We start from the raw sequence: 15,804 nt of genomic DNA, 5'->3' as shown, positions 1-15,804 counted from the left end.
ATCCTTTCAGATGCAAGTAACAGAAAACCTGTTTAACAGTATCTGAATCAGGGTAAGGTTTTATCTGTTTAGCCAAACAAGATCAAAAGAACCAACTGCTGGTTCATTATCTCAGGACCAGCCCCTCTGCGTCTATTCTGGCTTTCCCTCTTAAGAGCAGAATGACTGCCCTGCAGTTAGGCAACATATTATCTTCCAGGCAAGAAGATAGAAATGGAAGATGTAGGGAGTAGTGGGAGGGAAAGCTGCCTTTTCATTTTTGTAAGGAAGAAACAGTTTTCCTGAGAGATCCCAGCAGAACTTATATTGCAACAGTGGATTCTAGGGAAGTGAGTAGTTTTATCAATCTCTGTAACAGAAGGCAAGGCAAAGAAATTAGGTGTATAAGCCAACAAAGACTGCTAGATAATGCATAATTTGCTTTTTTGAAAATCATTTTTATGTCTACTCTGGTGAAGATGACCCTTGTCATTCCAATGAATGACTGCTACAAAAATTTCTCTGATATTCTCACTTTTCTGAATCCTCACAACACTTGTTCATGTTATTGCTATTCTTGGTATTTTTTCTGGCATGTTCCTCTTTTAAAGGATTCAGTATGCTTTGTGTTTCTCTCCACCCATCTCTTACTTTGGCTGTCTTTGTTTCTTTCCATGTGTTAAGTCATTCTCTGCCATTGGAGACATCCTTTTAGCCTGGAAGATTGGCTCTAACCCCAGGCTTAGAGCCTTTTAAGACCACCATGACCCTAGAGGTGTCAGCAACTCCAGATGTGTGCATAATTGACACATTGGTTATGTGCATTATTAATTCCACTTCTTCATATCCTCTGTCTGTGTGATCTCATAGTTCACTATAGTGTGCAGAATATATCTCCCCACCCCAATGGAATATTAATCTGAATGACATGAGTAGAGACCTTAAATGTGCTTGTGTGATTTAGCTTGACTTGTGCCTCAGCCATATATCACTAAGAGAATTTCACTAAGGTTGTTGCCAGTCCAAGGAGGATGAGAGACGTGGAGCGGACCTTCATCCAGTCAGCAGCCTAAAGCTAGGGAGGCCCAGAAGACCTGCAGATCTGTGATGAATGCTTGTTGTTAAGCACTGAGTCCTGAGTTGTTTTGTTATGCGACATCTTGTAGTGATGGTAGTTAACACAGCAGGATTCTAAATGGCCAAGTTTAATTGGCTTATTTCTGAATCAGTTTTACTGACTGGTACTTTAAGTGGCCAGGCTTGGATTAAATTCCCCCCTCTCCCCTTCACCCCTTCCCCCAAAATAGATTGGTTGAAGAATGGGGCTACAGGGATGAAAATCTGATCTCATAATATGGGAGAGAAATTTCTCCGAAGAAAAGTGGTTGTTGTTACCAGAAGAAGGGAGTTGGTTTGAAAATATAACAAACAGGCAAAAACAGTCATAATTCACTTCAGTGTTCTTTATACTTCAGTATTGATTGCTAGAACTTAAGCTGGCTGTGTGCAAGGAAATCTGCTTCAGTCACCTTGTATTTCAGTACTTACCTTATGGGTTGTGCTTGTGTCAGTTAGGATTAGGTTCACTGCAGTAATATAACACCCCCCCCCCAATACAAGTGACTTTAAAATATAGGACTTTATTTTTTCTCTTGCGTTAAAGTCTGAAGATGGACAGTCTAGGATAGATGTGGTAGCTCTGACCTACAAAGTCCTCAGGAACGAATGCAGGTTCTAGCTTTCTAGTCTGTCATCCCTAGGATGTGTGCTCATTGTTTTGTGCAAGAGAGAGCCTCTTTCAGTAGGGACACATTTTAAACAGCAAGGTGGAGAAAGATGAGAAGTCAGAGCAAAGAATATATACCGGCTGCTTTTTAAGGATATTTCTCAGAAGCTGCTACATAACATTTCTGGTTACCTCCCACCTTTCCAGTGGTAACAGCCAGGATGTAAGGGAGACTTGGGATCAGATCTTTATTGCAACATCCAGGCACCCAGCTAAAAATCAGGACTTCTAAGCAGGGATAGTGGGGTTCTCTGGTGGCTCAGCTGGTAAAGAATCTGCCTGCTAATGCAGGAGACCCAGGTCTGGTCCCTGGGTTGGGAAGATAAGGGAATGGCTAGTATTTTGGCCTGGGAGAGCCCATGGACAGAGGAGCCTGGCGGGCTACAGTCCATGGGGTCGCAAATAGTTGGACATGACTGAGAGACTAACACTTTTATCTTTTTTCAAGCAGGGACAATGGATATTACACTAGGCGATAAACAATCTCTGTCCAAGTACTCAATACATATTTCTTGAATAAATCTGTTGATTGAATGAATCATGTATTAAAAATTAAATTTAGTTAGTAAACACTGAAAACTAAGTTTTCAGTCTTAGATTCAGTGCTGGCTTAAATAATCTATTTGAGATAAAATACCTATTTAAACTATTTCTCATTTTTAGTAAGCATAAAAAGAAAAAAATAACTATTTGCTTTAGAATTCTTTTTGCTCTACACTCAGATTCAGTAGTGTGGTAGGCTTATTTCAGTATTGTTGATCCATTTTCTAAAAGTCTAATTTTTATAGGATCCTCGACAGAGTTTAGTGCTGAATGCTTAACTCTGAAGAAAATGTCTCTCTTAAAATTATGGGTCCTCTTAAGCTTAGACCAGCATCCCTTTGAAAGTTTGGGCTACAAATACTTGGATTAAAGGGATTTACCACCTATAGTTTCAGTAATGCTGACATTATGGGTAAGCTGTCTGCTGATCCATTGTCCTATTGTGCAAGCAGACAAACCAAACCTATTTCCCGTCTGTGAATAAATTCAACATTGACATTGCTGGGAGAAGATTGGGAGTTAACTACTAAGCTATTGATTTTTTTTTTTCCACTGTGGGTCAAATCCAGTTTTTAGTAATATGCACAATTCCTGCTGTTAAATTCAGAGTGATAAAAGGAAAGTTTGGAGTTGATATCAAAGTTAGAAGTCTATTTCATAATATTTTACCAAAGGTTTATTTTTATGTTTCATTTTATAAATATCAGATGTCTGAGTATGGAATACTCAAGCTAGAAATTGAAATCCTGACATATTTCTGAGTTAGCTATTGGTGTGCCTGTCAAGCTAGATAGGGTATTTTAAATTTCAGAATTTTAAATTTTTAGGATTTTCTTTAATTCAGAGAGATTTGTTGATGGGAGATGATAGCATTAATGGTGAAAAAGAATACAACGTTTCTGCTTTTTGAGTTTCTACTAAACATGGTGCTTTTCCACAAAAGTTAAAACTGATTCAATATTTAAAATACTTTTTTTTCACTCATTCATTTATTCATTTAACAATTTCTTATTAAATGTTCATTATATTTTTCGAAACTGTTCTGGGTATTAGTTATATAGTAGGAAGCAACAGAGTCCCTACTCTTGAGAAATTTCCCACCTGATGTAGGAGAAAGGCATTAAGTAATTGCTTTTGGAATGGAGTTTTTAATGGCATTGGACTATATTTTCATTTTGATTGCTGTAGCACTATAAAAATGTCTTAGTACCACATTGGTGTATATTTTTCTGTGCTTTTTTTCTTCATTATTCTGCTAAATTTTGCATGCTAAGTATAGTAATGATTCACTTATCTAAAATCTGTAGGAAATTAGTGGTTCCACTACAGTTTTTTTTTTTAATAACTGGAAAATAATAGTTCTTAAAGCTTTAAAATTTTTTAGCTATTTTGAAAGAAAGCTGCAATAGACTGAATGTTCTCCGCAAATTCTTATGTTGAAATCCTAACCACCAATGTGATGGGATTTGGAGGGTTAGGATTAGGATTAGTATTCTTATAAATAAAAGAGGCCTCCATGAGCTCCCTTCCTCTCCTGCGTCATGAGAACTCAGTGACAAAGTGGCTATCTATGAACCAGGAAGTAGCATCTCACCTGGACACTGAATCTGCCAGCAATACCTCAGTCTTGGACTTCCAGCCTCCATATTATGAGAAATAAATTTATGCTGTTTATAAGCCCCTTAGTCTAAGGCATTCTGTAATAGCAGCCACACAGATTAAGACAAAAGTTTTCTAAAATGTATTATGTGCTTTTTGGCTATGTAGAAGATATATATATATATATATATAAAGGTAGTTGCTACACTAGCTAGGGAGTTATTTTTCTGTATTAGACTGAGTTGCTGTGAAAATAAACTTAGAAAATCTTGTTCACATTCTTTGTGAACAAGAAGGTTATTTCTTCCTAATCGAATAACTGAGGGTATACCAGGTTGGACTTCCCTGGTGGCTCAGATGGCAAAGAATCTACCTGCAATGCTAGAGACCCAGGTTTGATCCCTTATTCAGGAAGATCCCTTGGAGAAGGAAATGGCAACCCATTCCAGTGTTCTTGCCTGGAAGATACCATGGACAGAGGAGCCTAGAGAGCTGTAGCCCATGGGGTTGAAAAAGCGTTGGACATGATCGAGTGACTAACACACACCTGGTTGGTAGTAACTCTGTTCCACATGGCAATTCATGGATCCAGAGTCTCCCATCTTGTAGTCTTGTGATGCTTTTAACCTCTAGAACCTGGTTATCAGGTCAAGGCTTGTTCAGGTTTCAACCAATGGAGAGAGCAACATGTGAACAAGGCACACGTCTCTTAAAGGCTGGAGTTTGGAACAGTCAGGCACATACCACAGCTGCTCATGTATTGTAGGGCTTCCCTGGTGGTTCAGCGGTACCCACTTGCCAATGCAGGAGACTTGGGTTCGATCCAGGTCAGGAAGATTTGCTGGAGAAAAGAATGGCAACCCACTCCAGTATTGTTGTCAGGGAAATCCCACGGCTACAGGAGCCTAGTGGGCTATAGTCCATGGGGTCACAAAAGAGTCGGACATGACTTAGTGACTCAACAACAATAACATATATCATAGCTGAGATTTTAGTCACGTGGTTACATCAGTCTGCAAGGGAAACTGAGAATGTCACCTAATTATGTGGCAGGAATAAGGGGTAGATGAATATTGGTGGGCAGCTAGCTATCTCTCTCATAGCCTGCAACTCTGACTGCCCTTGTTTTGGCATGTATCCTTCTCACATTTATCCTTTTTCCATGCAAGAAACATAGAACACACTAACCTCTGTCCCAAAGCAGATGACTCAAAGTTCCATCCAGTTACTGTATCCAGCTTAAATCCAAAGATTTCTGAGTGACATTCAGTCTTTCCACTCAGGTCCAAATGTAACTCAGATCAGAGTGGGCCAGAAAATTAAAACCCCTGTTCAAATAAGAGAAGAATGAGAGACACAGCAGTCATTGGTCCACAGCACTGATGGAGACCAGCTGGGCAGGGGTCTCAAAGCCCTCTGCTCTGGCAGTGGAAGTAATTCCTTGATTGGATCCTGTTTCTGCTCTTTGGGAGGGAATTCTTACTCATTGCTTTCTGTGGTCCCCTACCTTCCTCTCTGGAAGAATCTTCCTTGTCTGTTAATCTTCTTGGCCACATCTGAAGTGGGTTGTGGGAATATGTTCCCCTTAGGGGCTGTGTGCATTTTGCAGCTGTTTGTAGACCTATAGGCTGTTTTAAGACTCAGAGAGACACACAGCTCTTTGGTTCTCAGGCTCATGGATTCTTTACCAACATAGTTTCCTCAGTCTTAGTAAGCCTGCAGTTTGTTTGCTTTCAATATGTCTGTAAGCGCAACCCCAGTTTTTTTCTGGATGTACTCTACACAGCACTTCAGTTTTTGCTTTCTTGTTCTTCCTGTGACATGTTCATTTATTTTAGTGGCAGCTATCTTGAGGCCATCTGGAAAGTTAGGGTGGGCCAGAAAGGCAGCAGTCTGACCTGCTATTTAATCACTATCACTCCTGCAGGAGGTCTTCTGTGATCAACCTCTTTAGAGCCCCATCTCAGTCCCACCTTACCCCAATCTTGAAAAAAAAAACCAAAAATGCACCGCTTTAGTATATTTACAAAATACGTATACATGTGATGCGTTTATCTTATTTATAGTACTTGTGTATTGTCAGTCTTCATCTTCTAGCATGTAAATTTCATGAGATTTGGAAGTCATATTTTGTTCTCTCCTGTATCTCAGGGACAGAGAATGTTGTTGTTTAATCACTCAGTTGTGTCCGACCCTTTTGTGACCCCATGGACCGTAGCCCACCAGGCTCCTCTGTACATGGGATTTTCCAGGCAAGAATACAAGAAGAAATCCCTTCTCCAGGGTATCTTCCTGACCCAGGGATCTAACCCGCCTCTCTTGCTTTGACAGGTAGGTTCTGTACCACTGAGCCACCAGGGAAGTCCTGGGACAGAGAATAGTGCCTGTCAAATATTTGTTGAATCAATAAATGGATGAGTGATTTGAGAGTGTGGTGACTTTTATGTATATTGTGCTGTTAATGAGCTGTGAAAATACTGTGGGTTATAGCTGTTTCCTCTTCTTCCATGTAAACAGAATTCTTCTTTTGTTCATTTGGTAGAGGAGAGCAGGGAGGATACATCTTTGTTCTCTATTCTTTAGCCATAGAGAACTCTTCTATGCCAGTTATGGAAATTCCATTCTTCTTCATATTGTCTTATGACCAATCTAAACAGTGTATTAAAAAGCAGAGACATCATTTTGCCAAGAAAAGTCTGTATAGTCAAAGCTATGATTTTTCCAATAGTCACACATGAATGTGAGAACTGGACCATAAAGAAGGTTGAACGATGATTTTGAACTGTGCTGCTGGGGAAAACTCTTGAGAGTCCCTTGGGCAGCAAGGAGATCAAACTATAGTCAATCCTGAACTGAACTGAAAGGAAATCAACCTGAATATTCATGGAAGGACTGATGCAGAAGTTGAAGCTCCAGCCCTTTGGCAACCTAATGAAAAGAGCTGACTCATTATAAAAGACCCTGATGCTAGTATAGATTTGAGGGCAAGAGAAGAGGGTGACAGAGGATGAGATGGTTGGATGGCAGTACTGACTCAATGGACATGAATTTGAGCAAACTCCGGGAGATGGTGAAGGACAGGGAGGCCTGGCCTGCTGTAGTCAACGGCAGCCACAGCTTAGCAACTGAACAACAACAAGCAGCATCAGTCTTGTCAAATGAGAGGTAAGCAAAAGTGTAGTAGAATGGAAAAAACCTGTGGAAATAAAAAAAAGTATGCGTACCTACTTCCTGCTTTGGCTATTGTTTACCCTTGTGTTGGTGTGATCTTGAAGCTTTAGCCACCGTCTTGTGACCACAAAGGCAGACATCACTAACAAATTGAGGTGGGAAGAGTGGAAGGATAGAAAGAACCCACATGACGTAATTGAATCACTGCACCAACCTTGGATTCACTTTCTTTTTTAAATGAGATAATAATGTCCACTTCATTTAATCCATTTTTGGTCTGCTATTCTGTTACTTGTTGGTTGCAGCTGAAAACATCCTGATAGAGTAGCAATATCTTCAGGGGTTGCTGAGACTAATTGGCCACCATTCTGTTACTCATTCAACCATTTGTCCTTTTTGCTCATTTATTAAGTTTATTATATACCAGGCCAAACTTAGAGTAAAGAGATTAAGAGACAGCTCATGCATATCCTTGAGGAATTGACAATAAAGGTACAAAGAAATAATCACCAAGTCATCTATCTAGCACACTGTTAACACAGAGCAGGTGCTTATTAGTTTTCAAATTCACTATAACTAGTGGAATTTGTTAGTCTTTTCAGTTCAGTTCAGTTCAGTTCAGTCGCTTAGTCATGTCTGACTCTTTGCGACCCCATGAATCGCAGCACGCCAGGCCTCCCTGTCTATCACCAACTCCCGGAGTTCACTTAAACTCATGTCCATCGAGTCGGTGATGCCATCCAGCCATCTCATTCTCTGTCGTCCCCGTCTCCTCCCACCCCCAATTCTTCCTAGCATCAGACTCTTTTCCAGTGAATCAACTCGTCGCATGAGGTGGCCAAAGTATTGGAGTTTCTTTTAGGCACTTCTAATTGGATAGAGGTAGTCAATCCTGTCATGTCTGCAGTAGGTCCACATGGGGTCTACTCTCAGGCATGATTTGAGAGAAGGTTTTTTCTGTTTCCATAAAGGAGTGACACCAATGTAGGCAATTTGGTCATATTGTTTATTTCTTGTCTACTCAGACATAAACTCCCTGTTGAAGATTATAGGGTTAAGGAATTGGGTAAGTTAGTTTGCTTGTTTTTGCTCCATCTCTACCCGAGATCCTTTTCAAACACCCAGGCTAGAATGTGTTGATCAACTTGTGGCAGCTTAAGTATGTTGCTACAGGCTATTGGTGAAATTTGCATGTATGCCTAGAAAATAAATTAGAATTGCAGATTATTAAACATTTCGGTTTAATCATCTGGAAAGCCATAGTGTTTTTGTCTTCAAAAACAAAGCAAAACAAAAGCCCTGCAGCTATATCATCTAGTCATTGATATATTGAACTTAAAAAAGATCTTTTTACAGAGTCATTCAGTATGTGCAAATGGTGATGTTAGCTGCCAAATGAGGATGTAGGTTTTCTACCTAGAACTCTTTAAGAGAAGATGCTGTTTTCAAAATTAAAGTTCAAATGACAAATTCATGTGTACTCAGGATGAGTCTTAATCTCCCTATGGTGGATCATAATTTTAAATTCATTGACTTACCTTTTATGTTGGGTTCATTAAAAGTTTATATAGTAAAGTTTATATAGCAAGCTCAAGAAAAGTTAGTGACTCATAGAAGTATACTGATTTCTGATAGACTTAACATGTAGATTAATTCAAATGGTCATGGGAAACTGTTCAGGAGCTACTCTTAGTTTATTCAAGTTTGTATCAAGTACTTTTAAGTCTAAATATCCTTATTTTTTTCTTTCTGCTTTAGAATGGTTTGGGGATTTTCATTCCATTCTATGTTTCTGTCTACTATTTGGTCACCAACCTCTCTTAATGATATTTGACCCTTTGTTTGCTTTTGGTTTATGATATTTAATAACTAGGCTCAGTTAATCAGTTGTAAGGGAGAGGTTATATTTGCATCTTTGTTACACATAAGCTTTATTTTTTTAAAAAGATATTTTTATGTATTTGAGCTTCCCTGGTGGGTTGGACAGTAAAGAATCCACTAGTAATGTGGGAGACCTTGGTTTGAGCCCTGGGTCAGGAAGATGCCCTGGAGGAGGACATGGCAACCCACTCCAGTGTTCTTGCCTAAAGAATCCCCATGGACAGAGGAGCCTGCTGGGCTACAGCCCATGGGGTTGCAGAGTTGGACACAACTGAGTGACTAAATCACCACATTTATTTGTTTAGTCGACTGTGCCAAGTGTTAGTTGTGGCCTGCAGGATCTTTGATCTTCCTTGTGGCATGAGAGATCTTTTTTGTTCAGTTGCAGCATGCAGATTCTTTTAGTTGTTTCATGAGAACTCGTAGTTGCATGTGGGATCTGGTTCCGTCACCAGGGATCAAACTTGGGCTCCCTGCATTGGAAGCGTGGAGTCTTAGCCACTGGACCACGAGGGAAGTCTCCAGTACCCATAAACTAAAGAGGAACTACTTATGTATGTATCTGAGAGGAAAACAAAAATAGAGATACATTGTTGGGCATCCCCCTTCAGTGAGACTCTTGCAGCAGTCCTCACATCTGTCAGGGGACTGATCTCTGGCTTCCAAGTTGACCGTTCAGTGCAAGGAGATGAGGCACATGCATGCGGTCCTGATGTGAGAGCGTCTTATCTCAAATAGGAACCAGTATCTACTATGACAACATTTTGAGGCATAAATTCTGGAGTTCCTGCAAGGGGATTGCCTAGTTGTAAGAGTCATCACACACAGGGAGCCCCAAACTTTGGTTTTCCATCAGCTTTTTATAGTTTATGTATAGTTTCTCTCCTGCCAGATGCAATTGTCATGCTTTATCATAAGAAATACTGTCTAGTAACACCACTTCGGTTCTGCTGTTTTCAGTTTTCTAGGGAAACAGTGCTGTAAAGTTAGCCAGGGTCAAGTTTGTTCCAAAGGACAAGAGGTTTTGTTACTGCTTCACCCTCAGTGGTGTAGTCTCTTCTGTACTATTAAGACTGAGCTGGAGTCTTAGCAAATCTTGGTCTCTGAGCAAGCGTATACTTGCTCTGGTCCTTGAAAGGATGGAGTGGGTTACATTTGCTTCATTTTTATAAAGAAAATCCTGTTATTCCATATGTGATATTTACAACTTTAAGTAGAGATTGAATTCACTCTTGTCACTTGCTCAGTAGTACAGGTCAAGCATAGTGGAGAACATAACATAGCCCCAGTGTTGGGAATTCCCACTGAGATTAAATGTTGTAATCTAGAGAGAAACAACCTTCAGCACATAATCTGACTATTTACATCTAAAAGGGCACAGATGAAGACAGATCTTCTCAGACATACAAGAGATTCAGGCACTCCCCAACAGGATTTCTCCTAGTTAAACATTTTTCTAGTAGAATACTTGTGACTTTTAATGTCATAAAGTGTACACATCTTAGCTGTAGGAAAAATTTATACTTGTGGTTCTAAAATGTAACATGTATATTTTTGAGGTATAATTTACATGTGGTGAAATGTACACATTTCAAGTATATAATAACAAATCAATACACCCATGTAATCCACTCCATTGTCAAAATATAAAATATTTCCATCACCCTGGAAAATTTCCTTATACCCTTATACCCTTTCCTGTTCAATCTCCTATCTTTCTTCCTACCCCAAGGCAATCAGTATTCTAATTTATATCTATCAGGATCAATTAATTTTACCTGTTTTGAAATTCATATACTGGAACCCTAAAGTATAAACTCTTTTGTGTCTGGCTTCTTTTGCTCATCATTTTTTTAGATTCATCTGTATTGTTTGCAGCTGTAGTTCATTTATCATTGTATGAATACACTAAAATTTGTCTGCTACCTCTTGTTGAACAATTGTGTGGCTTATGGTTTTATTATGAATATGGCCATTAAGTATTTTTGTATAAACTTCTGATGCACATATTTTCACTTCTCTTGAGTAAGTACCTAGAGTTGCTGGGTCATAGAGTAGGTATATGTTTAACAGCTTAAGAACCTACCAAGCAATTTTCCAAAATGCTTGTACCATTTTGCATTCTTAGCAGCAAATTATGAAAGATATGGTTGTTCCATATACTTACCTACATTAGGTATTGTCAACCTTTATTTTTAGATATTTTAGTGCATATTTATATGAAACTTCTAGAAGAAAGAAGCATGAGGATATCTTTGTGACCTAGAGGTAGGTAGAAATTTCTTATAGATAGCACTAACCATGAAAGTAAAAGCTTAACAATTGGGTTCATTAAAATTAAAAGCTTCTTCTCTTTGAAAAACATTTAAAAATTAAAAACAGACTATAAACTGGAGAAAAATATTCACAGTGCATATGTTTGACAAAGGACTTATACCTAGAATATATAAAGCAACTCATATCTCAATAGTATAAATACATTAAAAAAAAACAAGTTGTTTCAGTTGTGTTCGACTCTTTGGAAATACATACAATTAAGTAAAAGACACAGCTAAAGTACTTGAACAGAATTTAACAAAGGAAGGTGTTCAAGTATCCTGTGTGCGAGCTAAGTTGCTTCAGTCGTGTCTGTCTCTTTGCAACCCTTTGGACTGTAGCCCTCCAATAAGTATATGAAAAATACTGTTGGTTGTCAGTGAAATGAAAAATCAACAAAATATTTCCAATGAAACAGTGTTTAGGAGTGTTTTTGAGTTATTTAAGCCACAACATCAGACTCACATGTTGATATTTTATAAATCTCTTGAGCCTTAGGAGAGGTGATGTTTAGTATGTTGCTAAATTATTGCTGATTGCAGCCATGAAATTAAAAGATGCTTACTCCTTGGAAGGAAAGTTATGACCAACCTTGATAGTATATTAAAAAGCAGAGACATTACTTTGCCAACCAAGGTCCGTCTAGTCAAGGCTATGGTTTTTCCCGTGGTCATGTATGGATGTGAGAGTTGGACTGTGAAGAAAGCTGACTGCCGAAGAATTGATGCTTTTGAACTGTGGTGTTGGAGAAGACTCTTGAGAGTCCCATGTACTGCAAGGAGATCCAATCAGTCCATTCTAAAGGAGATCAATCCTGGGTGTTCATTGGAGGGACTGATGCTGAAGCTGAAACTGCAATACTTTGGCCACCTCATGTGACGAGTTGACTCACTGGAAAAGACTCTGATGCTGGAAAGGTTGGGGGCGGGAGGAGAAGGGGACGACAGAGAATGAGATGGCTGGATGGCATCACCGACTCTGTGGACATGAGTTTGAGTGAACTCCGGGAGTTGGTGATGGACAGGGAGGCCTGGCGTGCTGTGATTCATGGGGTCGCGGAGAGTTGGACACGACTGAGCGACTGAACTGAACTGAACTGAACTGAACTGAAATAATTAGCTGTATCAGTTTGTTTCTTATTGGGAAGTAATGTTTCAAGCATTATATGTCCTAATGTGAAAGTTCGTTAATTATTTAAGATTGTTTTACAAAATTGGCCGTGGGTTTGTGGTTGACATATACATTACAATTTTTCCATTTAAAATTGTGGTAATTAGGTTCACAGAAGTGAAGTATTTTTCACAGAACTATTCAAGAACAGATTACTGAAATTAAGAGGGAGATGACCATTTATTGATTAATTGATTCTATGATTAAAGGAGGAAAATATTTAAAGATACTCTGTACTTTTTATTTAGAAGGTAAAATATTTCTTAAAACAATCGAATAACCATTTTAAATTTTAAAGTTTATATTTTTCAAAGCTAATTTTACTAAATGACCCAGTGATTTGTTTCCCAGTACAATAAAAATGATAATATTGAGCTTCTCTTACAGACTTCAGGCTTCCCTTGTGGCTCAGCTGGTAAAGAATCTGCCTGTAATGCAGGAGACCTCGGTTCGATACCTGGGTTGGGAAGATCTCCTGGAGAAGGGAAAGGCTACTCACTCTAGTATTATGACCTGGAGAATTTCATGGACTGTTTAGTCCATGGGGTCACTAAGAGTCAGACATGACTGAGCAGCTTTCATTTTTCACTTACGGACTTCTTCCTTTCTCTCTTTTCTGCCTCTCCCCTGATCTTTATATTTAAATACTCAGAATGTAGAATCCAAAATAGATGAGTAGATGGTTATATATATCTTTTTTGCTCTAAACTATATTTAGAACTAAGTTTACCTGAAATTTATTCTTATTATCATCATGAGGAGCCCTTTTTTAAAAGAAAAGGAATTTTTTGGTCACAATTCTGGAGGTTTTCTCCAAGCTCCTCCCAGAACAAATAATCCCATGAACACATTTTTTTTTTTTTTTTTTTCTGTTAGCACTTCAAAGTGATCAGTCAGCTTCAAGAGGCTGCCAGGATCCTCAGCTTGGGTAGGCCTCACCTCTAGAGCAGTTCTCTCAGCCGTGGCCTTTTTTTTTTTTTTGACCACTGGTTGCTGTGGGGACTGTCTGCATTGTAGGATGTTTAGCAGCATCTCTGGCCTCTACCCACTAGATGCTCATGGCACCCACCACCTTCAGTTATGACAACCAGAACCATCTCTAGACATTGCCGTTTTCCCATGGGGAGTAACCCCCTACTCCCTGTACACCGTATCCCACCTCAACCAACCACCTGCTGTCTCTCCTCCGTCTTCTCCATAAAGAACCACTGCTCTAGAGTTTATCTTAACTATCAAGTCATCTTCATACCTTCAGTGCATTTTGCAGGAGCCCTTTAGACTTTAACTGATCCAAGAATGGACTGGAAATCTTTGGAATACCCTGTACTAAAGAATATTGATGCGTAATCCTTATCACCTTACTGATCAAGTTCAGTTCAGTTCAGTCGCTCAGTCATATCCGACTCTTTGCAACCCCATGAACCGGAGCATGCCAGGCCTCCCTGTCCATCATCAACTCCAGGAGTTTACCCAAACTCAATGTCCATTGAGTTGGTGATGCCATCTAGCCATCTCATCCTCTGTCATCCCTTTCTCCTCCTGCCCTCAATCTTTCCCAACATCAGGGTCTTTTCAAATGAGTTAGCTGATCAAACCCAGCACTAAATTACAGTCAGACCATGCCTCAGAGCAAAGCCCAGGCAGGAGGAAAATAGCAATTCACTTAAATGTCAGTTGAGCATTGAAGCATTTCAGTCAGTCATTTATTATGTTTTTTAAATAAAATATGTTATAGTTCCCCAAAGAGAGTTCTCAATCCTCTTTAAGAATGTAGTAAATTCCTTTATACCTGCTGTAAGTATAATTTTTGTGAACCCTGAAATCATATTTTCAAAATAGGAGGCATTTTATTTTCCCATTTTTGTGTTTAGTTTCTATTATATGCCTTATTTTTTCTGATGCTATAAAACTATATCTAGGCATTTCCAGGTGAATTCAGTCCTTGTCATACTTTTTTAGACAAGCTTAAAGTTGTGTCAGTTCTGGATTTTACCTTCTTTCCTTCTCTTTAGGGTGGCCCTCCTGTTCCAAGGCTTGTGTGTGATAACGACAGGATGGGGGTTAAGATGGGAAGTCAGGGAGAGAGTGTATCTGCTGTCTGGGGGTCATAATATTTGTCATTCTTCTGAAATCTCTGCGTTTATAAAAACCTCAGTTTCATGATTCACACTGGCATTTGGGTTATAAATACAAGCCCCTTTGGCCCTCAGCTGTCTCCTTCAACTGACATCTGAGCCCTGCTTGGGGAAGTGGGGAAAGTTTATTTGTCCACTTCTCAGTGGTGAGTTTAAGGTAGGATCGGAGCCTCATTGTCCCCTTATGTCACACCTAGCATGTCTAACTGCTGGCTTGATGTCATTATGGTGTGGAGAGACCCACACCATCACTTCTGCCCTGAAGCTTCAATACCAAACTGAAGTGGTAGAGCTAGAACATCATACTCTTCTCCATCCTCTGTCTGCCCCAGCTACACAGCTGGGGAAGTAGGTCATGTTCCAGTCCTTCTTGCATGTGCATTTAACCCCTTTGCTTCTCCCTCATGACTTCTTTTCATCCTGATCAGAAGGCTCTTATCTTCTGGGCATGGAAGCTTGAGTGGAGAGGAAGGATGTAGTCTCTTTCTGAAAGTGCTTTTATAGTGTCTTTGTTTTCTTGGAACATTGCTTTTGAAGTTAGGAATAAAGAATATGACATCCTTTTCTGCTGTTCTGCAGTCATTTTTCTTTTCCTGAGTTAGAAAATACCTTTGAATAGTGAGGGAAATTTCTTAGGGCAACTTTTTTTTTTTTTAAATAACAATAGTAATTATAGAACATGGATTTTTAATGAATTTCATACTGCAATGAAGACATAAAAACTTCCCTTCCTCTCTTCTTTCTCTACCCAGAACCAATCAGTTTCTGGCATTTTCTTAATTTTATCTTATGATCTGATTTTCTTCCATTGCCATGGCTCCCACTTTCTATTGGCAAACTCAGCATTGTGCAATAGCCTGCCAGCTAGGCTGTAGTCTCACTTCCACTTTTGCATCTCACATACTGATTCCACATGAATCTTTCTAATCACTAGTACCAAAACCTTCAAGAGTGTTATATTGCCTTTGAGATAAATTGCACTGACATCCTGTATAATTTGACACCAACCTATTTTATAAAATTCACTGCTTATTTCTTCCTGTCATAAAATCTCTAATTTATTTCTGCAGAAGGAAACATGGAGAACTTACTATGTTCCAGACACTGGGAAATAAGTAAGAGATTTCATTTACTCGCCTGAAAGTTTCTTAATGATAAGAACTATGACCAAAAGGAAACTAAGGAAACAGTGGGAGTACTTATTGCTTTGATAGGTTTCATGCC

The 15,804-nt window shown here is 39.2% G+C and overlaps 1 long non-coding RNA gene across 8 annotated transcripts in view; it reads left to right on the top strand.

Annotated features, from left to right (window-relative positions):
• LOC148778713 (uncharacterized) overlaps positions 1-15,804 on the top strand; it is a 98,684-nt gene that overhangs the window by 5,557 nt on the left and 77,323 nt on the right. Inside the window, exon 4 of one of the 8 annotated variants that reach the window (XR_016037380.1) lies at positions 11,159-12,027. The exons of 6 other annotated variants lie outside the window; for them this stretch is intronic. This is a non-coding gene — a long non-coding RNA (uncharacterized LOC148778713). Of the gene's footprint in view, positions 1-6,635; positions 7,010-11,158; positions 12,028-15,804 lie in introns of those variants that run through there. One more of the 8 variants, XR_016037377.1, reaches the window with a different exon arrangement.

The sequence above is a fragment of the Moschus berezovskii genome, chromosome 1 (assembly GCF_049115385.1).
Source record: "Moschus berezovskii isolate FMDL1 chromosome 1, NW_MosBer_1.0, whole genome shotgun sequence".
In the NCBI taxonomy this organism is placed as follows: Eukaryota; Metazoa; Chordata; class Mammalia; order Artiodactyla; family Moschidae; genus Moschus; species Moschus berezovskii.
The sequence above is the reverse complement of the archived record's forward strand: the minus strand, read 5'-3'. Positions and strand labels throughout refer to the sequence as shown.